Source organism: Halyomorpha halys, unplaced genomic scaffold (genome assembly GCF_000696795.3).
Source record: "Halyomorpha halys isolate HHAL.00 unplaced genomic scaffold, Hhal_1.1 Scaffold386.1, whole genome shotgun sequence".
NCBI classification, from domain to species: domain Eukaryota; kingdom Metazoa; phylum Arthropoda; class Insecta; order Hemiptera; family Pentatomidae; genus Halyomorpha; species Halyomorpha halys.
This window is the reverse complement of record NW_027114263.1, coordinates 678,535-684,876: the sequence shown is the minus strand read 5'-3', so window position 1 is coordinate 684,876 and position 6,342 is coordinate 678,535. Positions and strand designations below refer to the sequence as shown.

The 6,342-nt window shown below is 30.6% G+C and overlaps 1 protein-coding gene across 1 annotated transcript in view; it reads right to left on the bottom strand.

Moving 5' to 3' along the window:
* Window positions 1-3,225: 3,225 nt before the first annotated feature.
* The window catches only part of LOC106682054 (protein O-linked-mannose beta-1,4-N-acetylglucosaminyltransferase 2), a 14,814-nt gene continuing 11,697 nt past the window's right edge, over window positions 3,226-6,342 (bottom strand). The window contains exon 3 of the transcript XR_010844522.1: window positions 3,226-3,847. The gene's annotated coding sequence lies outside the window, so the exon portion shown is untranslated. The remainder of the gene's footprint in view (window positions 3,848-6,342) is intronic.

Below are 6,342 nucleotides of genomic sequence, written 5' to 3'. Positions count from 1 at the left end.
GCCAAGCTAAATACATTGGTTAATTAATCAAATTATATTATATCCATCAATGTTCCATTTTTAGCGAAACGCTACCTACTGGTTTTAGACTAACTATTACAGCCGCGCGAAACCGCTGTGGCCCCGCATGACGCAACCTACCAGCTAACACGGGAACCATTACTCGCAATAAGCAAACGCCTTATATTGATGCCTGTACTATTTATTGTAAAAAAAATTTTCAAACAAGTAACAGAAGAAGAGAGGATTCATTTATATAAGATACTGTAATATGTATATCAATTTATCATTTGAATTAATAAAGATTTCAATAGAATCTACTGATCCACTGAAATCTAACGTCTTACAGATAGTACCTCTGGATGGCGTTTAATAGCCCATTGACAACAGTAGGCTAAATTTAGAAGGTCTCAGTATAAAATTTTACTTGACGAGAAACACCTCCTTAGGAGGCAGAGGATAACAATTTACATAGTGGATGAGTGCATTCTAGTGCTATATTTTTGGAAATGTACATTGTCTTTTATTTCTCTGCTTTCTTTGGACTTCTCCTTCCTCAACCTTTTATCCTTTTGTAGGACCTGGCAGCTGACTACCCTCCAGGCTTACATTCCTCCTTCCTATCTACAGGAATAGTACCCTGTAGGACAAGGATGCCATCCTTAGAGAACTTATGGCTGTCACCCTAAGTCTGATCCTGTGTATTCACCTCCTAATCAACTACCTTACCTATTTTGAATACACATTGTCGAGGCCTTCTGGTCAAGATAACAAAATCAATTGGAGTCAGCTCTTTCATAACAACCTTGACATATTTATTCTGTTCTGAAAATTTGACATTTCTATATACAACTGGACAAACTAGTGTCAGTCTAAATAGTTTCATAAGTAATACCACACTAATTCAGGATTGTTGTAATGACCCCCTATCTTTACCACATACTTAAATTTATAATATTCTTTTCAAGTTTTTAATACTTTTATTTAATCAAATGCTTAAATTTTAATTTATTTATTTGTTCTGCCTCTACATTTAAGGGTCATTGGTATATTAACTCACAATTATTTAATTCTATAGAAAAAACTCAAAAGAAAAATTATTTTAATATATTCAAAGCTGAATTTGAATAAAGTAGTTTTTATAAAATAAAAAGCCAAATTATTGTGAACATGATAACACTAAAGTAAGTAATTTTTTTTAAGTAAAATACTTTCTATTTTTCCCCAAACTTAGCTATAATCACCAAAATTAGTTTTACCTAACATTTTATGTTCTTTTTATCATTTGATAAAATAAAAAATTGGCTGTAAAGCATTTTAACAATAAAGAAAGAAAACTGAATCCCTGACTCTTATCTTTAAAAAATAATTATGTTATGTACAAGTGTATCTCTAAAAGTGAGGTATTTTAAAACATAGAAGAAATTTTAAAAAATATACTACTTTGCTTTTGGAATTAGCCTTGTCATTGCATTTATAATTCATGAGTATGTTTAATATATTTTCAGATTCGGTTTCGTTTTATAATGATTGTGGAAATTTTAGTGGAACTTACAAATCAAACATTTGCAGAATCATTAAAAAAGTTTCTACAGCTATGGCTTCATTAAAAAATTATTTTATTTGCATGCCCGGAAATGTGGATTATCAAACAATAATCAAAAGAAAAATGATTGATATAAGTGGTTTCCTCAAGTGCATGACTGCAATAGACTGTACACATATCAGATTGATATCTCCAGGTAAAAACTACAATAATTTGGGATTTAATAGTTCATAACTAGTTATGTATTGTTGTTTTATACTACTGTTTTAAGAACAGATGATAGCGAAATCCCAATTTCCCTTTGTTAATTTATTTCATTTGTTTTAAAATTTCAATGAGACAAAAACCAAAATCATTATGTACATGAAAAATCGCTATGGCAATATTGTCAATAAACTAAAAAATTATAATGAAAATTTAAGTTTAAAAAAAGTCAAAATATTTACAATTAATGGTATCTAATTAAAATAAATAGATCTATTCAAATGATAAATTTTAAAGATTACTAAATAGAAGTAAATTACAATAATTGAAAAATAAATAGGGGAGGTGGAGAAAAGTATATGAATAGATATCATATACAAAATCTTATACCATTACCAATTTACAGACAATTATTTTAAGACTTTTAACTATATAAAAAACCGATTAAATTACTTTTTTTTAGGAGGTGAACAATCTGAAATATTCCGGAATCGGAAAGGGTTTTTCTCCCTAAACATTAAAACTGTCTGTGATGCAGATTCGAAGATAAGGAACATTGTTCTTTGTAGAAGGGGAAGCATCCATGATGCAACAATTTTCAATAACTCTAACCTAAAAACAAATTTTGAATCAGAACTATTTGCAGATAGTGATCTCATTGGAGACAGAGGTTGCCGTTTGAGAAATACCGGTTAACACCATTGACAAACCCAACATCATGAGGTGAAGAACTGTTCAATGAATCTTTGATTCTGACCAGAAACATGGTAGAGAGAAGTTATAGGGTTTAGAAACGGCATTTCCTTGTATTGACACAGGGGCTGCAAAGAAAAATTCTCTCATTATAATGTCAACAGCCATTTTACATAATTTTCAGATAATAAAAATGAAATGGTTCCAGAGGTAGATGAAGAAATGGAGTCAAAAATTGAAGAAAAACAATTTCAAGACAACATTGCAGCTAATAATGAAAATGGAACAGCTTAGAAACAATTCATGAATTATTTCCAAAATTTAGTCAATAATTTCTAAATGTGACTACGTTTGATTTTTTTAATAATGCCTGTATGTGTGAATCTGTAAAGAGCAGCATACAGGTAACCCTCACATGGCACACACCTTGACGATGGTGTGAGGGCTTGCTCGTACTAAGATGTGCCTTTAGAAACCTATATTTTGTTGCGGAATGATAATATTGTGGATAATATACCCATTCTCAAGTTCACTTTTTCTAATCCCTTTACACATAATATCTCATGTAATTTAATTAATTGAGGAAAGGTAAATGATTTAGTATTATTCTTAAACATTTATCATTATAGTCTTGCCATGTAACAATCTATTTCAGGGATTTAAAAAAAAAAATAATAAGATATAACAATTGATTCTATACTATGGTCAATTACTATTTACTGTTAAAGTTTCCTGTTACTTTCTAATTGAAATACATAAATTTATTATTTTATTTTCCTTTATTTCTGTTAACATTCATAAAATTTCTTAAATATCCTGAGCTAAAGAGGATCAAAATTATACAAAATAATTAGCTATATAACATGTAGGCTTACTGTTACATTTCTCCTCAATAACAAGTTCTGGAATTTCATTTATCTGAAATGATTTCTCTTCTAGAAAGTAAATACAATCTTTTAATGGAATAAAACTTTCAAATAGATATTTAATAAATCTTCGTAGGAACTTACTTAAGACATCAATATCAAATTCATGCAGTAATCCAGTGACCTAGCCCCCAAGAATTATGATTAAATCATTTCCATTTTTATCAAATGTTTTTTTCAGCCATTGCTGGCCCACCTCCTGTTCCCACCAAGTACTGCTTGTTGGCACCAAATGTATTTTGGTTGACCCCTTCATATTCTCATATTTATTTCTTAAATTAAAAGATGTGAAGAAGATCTTAGTTGCACATGTAGGTTTGTGTTAAACTCTTTTTCTATTTCTTCTCAACTAACCAAGTCTACTTTTTGACTGGATGTAACTGTGTCAGTTTTTAAAATTTTGATTACACTACTGTATTTTTTCACCAATCCCAACAGAACTTCCTCTTCTCAAATGGAGAAATTCGACCTTCACATTCTGAAATAATTTCAATGTCATTTTACTAACAAGAAAACGTAATCAATTAAATCAAGACACTTTTCTAAGTTTTCTATTTATATTATGTAAAGTTCAGTTATTTAAGTTTACATAAATTGCAGCCTTTTGATTCATTTATTGTAGGCAGTTTTTTTAGTAATAATTTGTTCCTGTGGATGAAATGAATTGAAAAATGGATTTCATTATTTGTTCTAATAAATTATGATTCACTGATTAAAAACAGTAAATATCTACTTTTTCTCGTCCAAAATAGGCGGGAACTATTACTTCTTGACCAGACTGTACAAACATTTTAAAAATTAATCACCCGTCCATTCAATAGGGAATTTTTCCCTCTAGGGAGCTGAAATCTTCAGTAAATCATCAACTTAATGGGTCTTAGATTCAGGTTCCACAAGTCATATTACCAATAACATAAGTATATAGTCGCAGGCACAACTTATTGATGCTGAGAGAGATCTGGCTAAAAACTGTGCATCCATGACAGCCGAAATGGTTGGTTGTGTAAAAAGAGACAACTGAAAGATATGATGTACATCCCAGATCTCAGATGAAATTTGTTGTCTATGGATAAAATAATACATAACGGTGGATTTGTGACTTTTGCTAAAAATTGGAAAGAATGATACCACGACAGTTGGAAAAAGATCTTCTGAGGGATTTTAGGTTGTATACTTGAAGATTGAATCAAATGTGAAGGCTTATGCTACAAAAAAGAAATGAAAGATTTTAAATTTCAAGGGGACAAGTAAGAAATATACTGCTACCAATAAGAAGGAGAAACCAAGAAAGAAAAAGGGGTTCAGTGTTCCATCGAATACTGTTAAACCTTCTGTTGATCCAAATATTCATAATAACTTCAAAAAATTCGACTATGAAAAGTCTGGATGCAGTGAAAGACGAGAAGTCCAACGCTTTTTGAGTGAGCTTGTGTTTCTTAGTTCTCACTACAGTAAGAACGTTTCATGTTATTTAACCGTGACTAATAAAACAGTGAGGACAGTAAAAACATTTTATTTGTGTCCGCCACCTCCATGTTCAACAACCATCGACTGGTCGATCGCTACCGACTTGTTGGTCGCCCCAGCTTATAAACGCACAGTCTGGTCCAGGTTCGTGGCTAAGCGAGTATGGTCAAGAAATAATTGTTCCCGTCCTTTTTGGAGGAGAGGTTGTAAACAATTACAAAAACCTCCAGCAACTGTTGTTAAGGTATGTCTGGTATTACTTGTTTTTAATTTCTCATTTTAACTATCCTTAGAAAAATCTAATTTTAATATTGAATATTTGAGGCGTTCGGTAGTAAAACATGGTATCCGACAAAATAAAAACTTTTATAATCTTAAAATGTTTTTTTAATTACAATTTTTTGTCTTCAACCAGGAGTCACTTACTGTAACTTAATATCAATTTTGTTCTCTTTTTTGAAAATGAATTTCTTAAAACTTCAATTTATAAAAAAACAAAACAGTTATCACGTTTCACGACCTAACGCCTCATTGATATTTAATCAACAACTAAATTTAAATCTGATTATATTGTAATTCTCAGCATGTTTTAATACTTTTACAGCTGACCAGAAGTCATCAAGCTTATTTTAAGAACTGTTCCAAGAAAAAAAATCCAGAAAGAACTGTTCCATTTCCTAATAGTTTCATCTGAAATTTCAATGGTAACAACTGGTAAAGACCCTGTAACAGTCAGCGAGCACATAGTGCCGCTGTAACCCGCCAGGGGCCAGCACTACAAGCGTCTAAGAAGCTGTATAATTGTATATAAGTGTATCATTATAAAAATACGATCTCTTGTATAAATGTATATATGTTAATATGTAAAATGTAAGAATGTTAATTATAAAATAAAAAGAGATTGAGCAATAAGATTCTACGGAACTATCTCAAGTAGAGTTAAAAGAGTGAATTCTCAGTAATAACCGATCACATGAGGCCTTCAATTGTCACCGGGATTGATCCATCATATCATCTTTCAACCAGCCGGAATGGCCCCTCCCCATTCTTTGTTAGCCCCTGGCAGTACAGCCACTCATGTAAAACCGCCTTTAGCGGACCCAGCTTCCACATCTTATAATGCCACAAGGCAAAAGAAGATTTGTAATATAATTAATTAGTGTATATATATCTTAGTTTTTAAGTAGTATATATTGTAAATGTTTAATATTAATAAAATTTAGGAGGTAAAAAAAAAAAAAAAAAAAAAAAAACTACTATGTTCCACATCTTATAATGCCACAAGGCAAAAGAAGATAAATAATGTAAATAATTGTATATATAATCCTTAGTTGTAAGTACAATATATATTTGTAAATGTTGAAATAAATAAAAATTTTAGGAGGTAAGAAAAAAAAAAAAAAAAAACATATTCCACATCTTATAATGCCACAAGGCAAAAGAAGATATAATGTAAATACTTGTATATATAATCCTTAGTTGTAAGTACTATATATTTGTAAATGT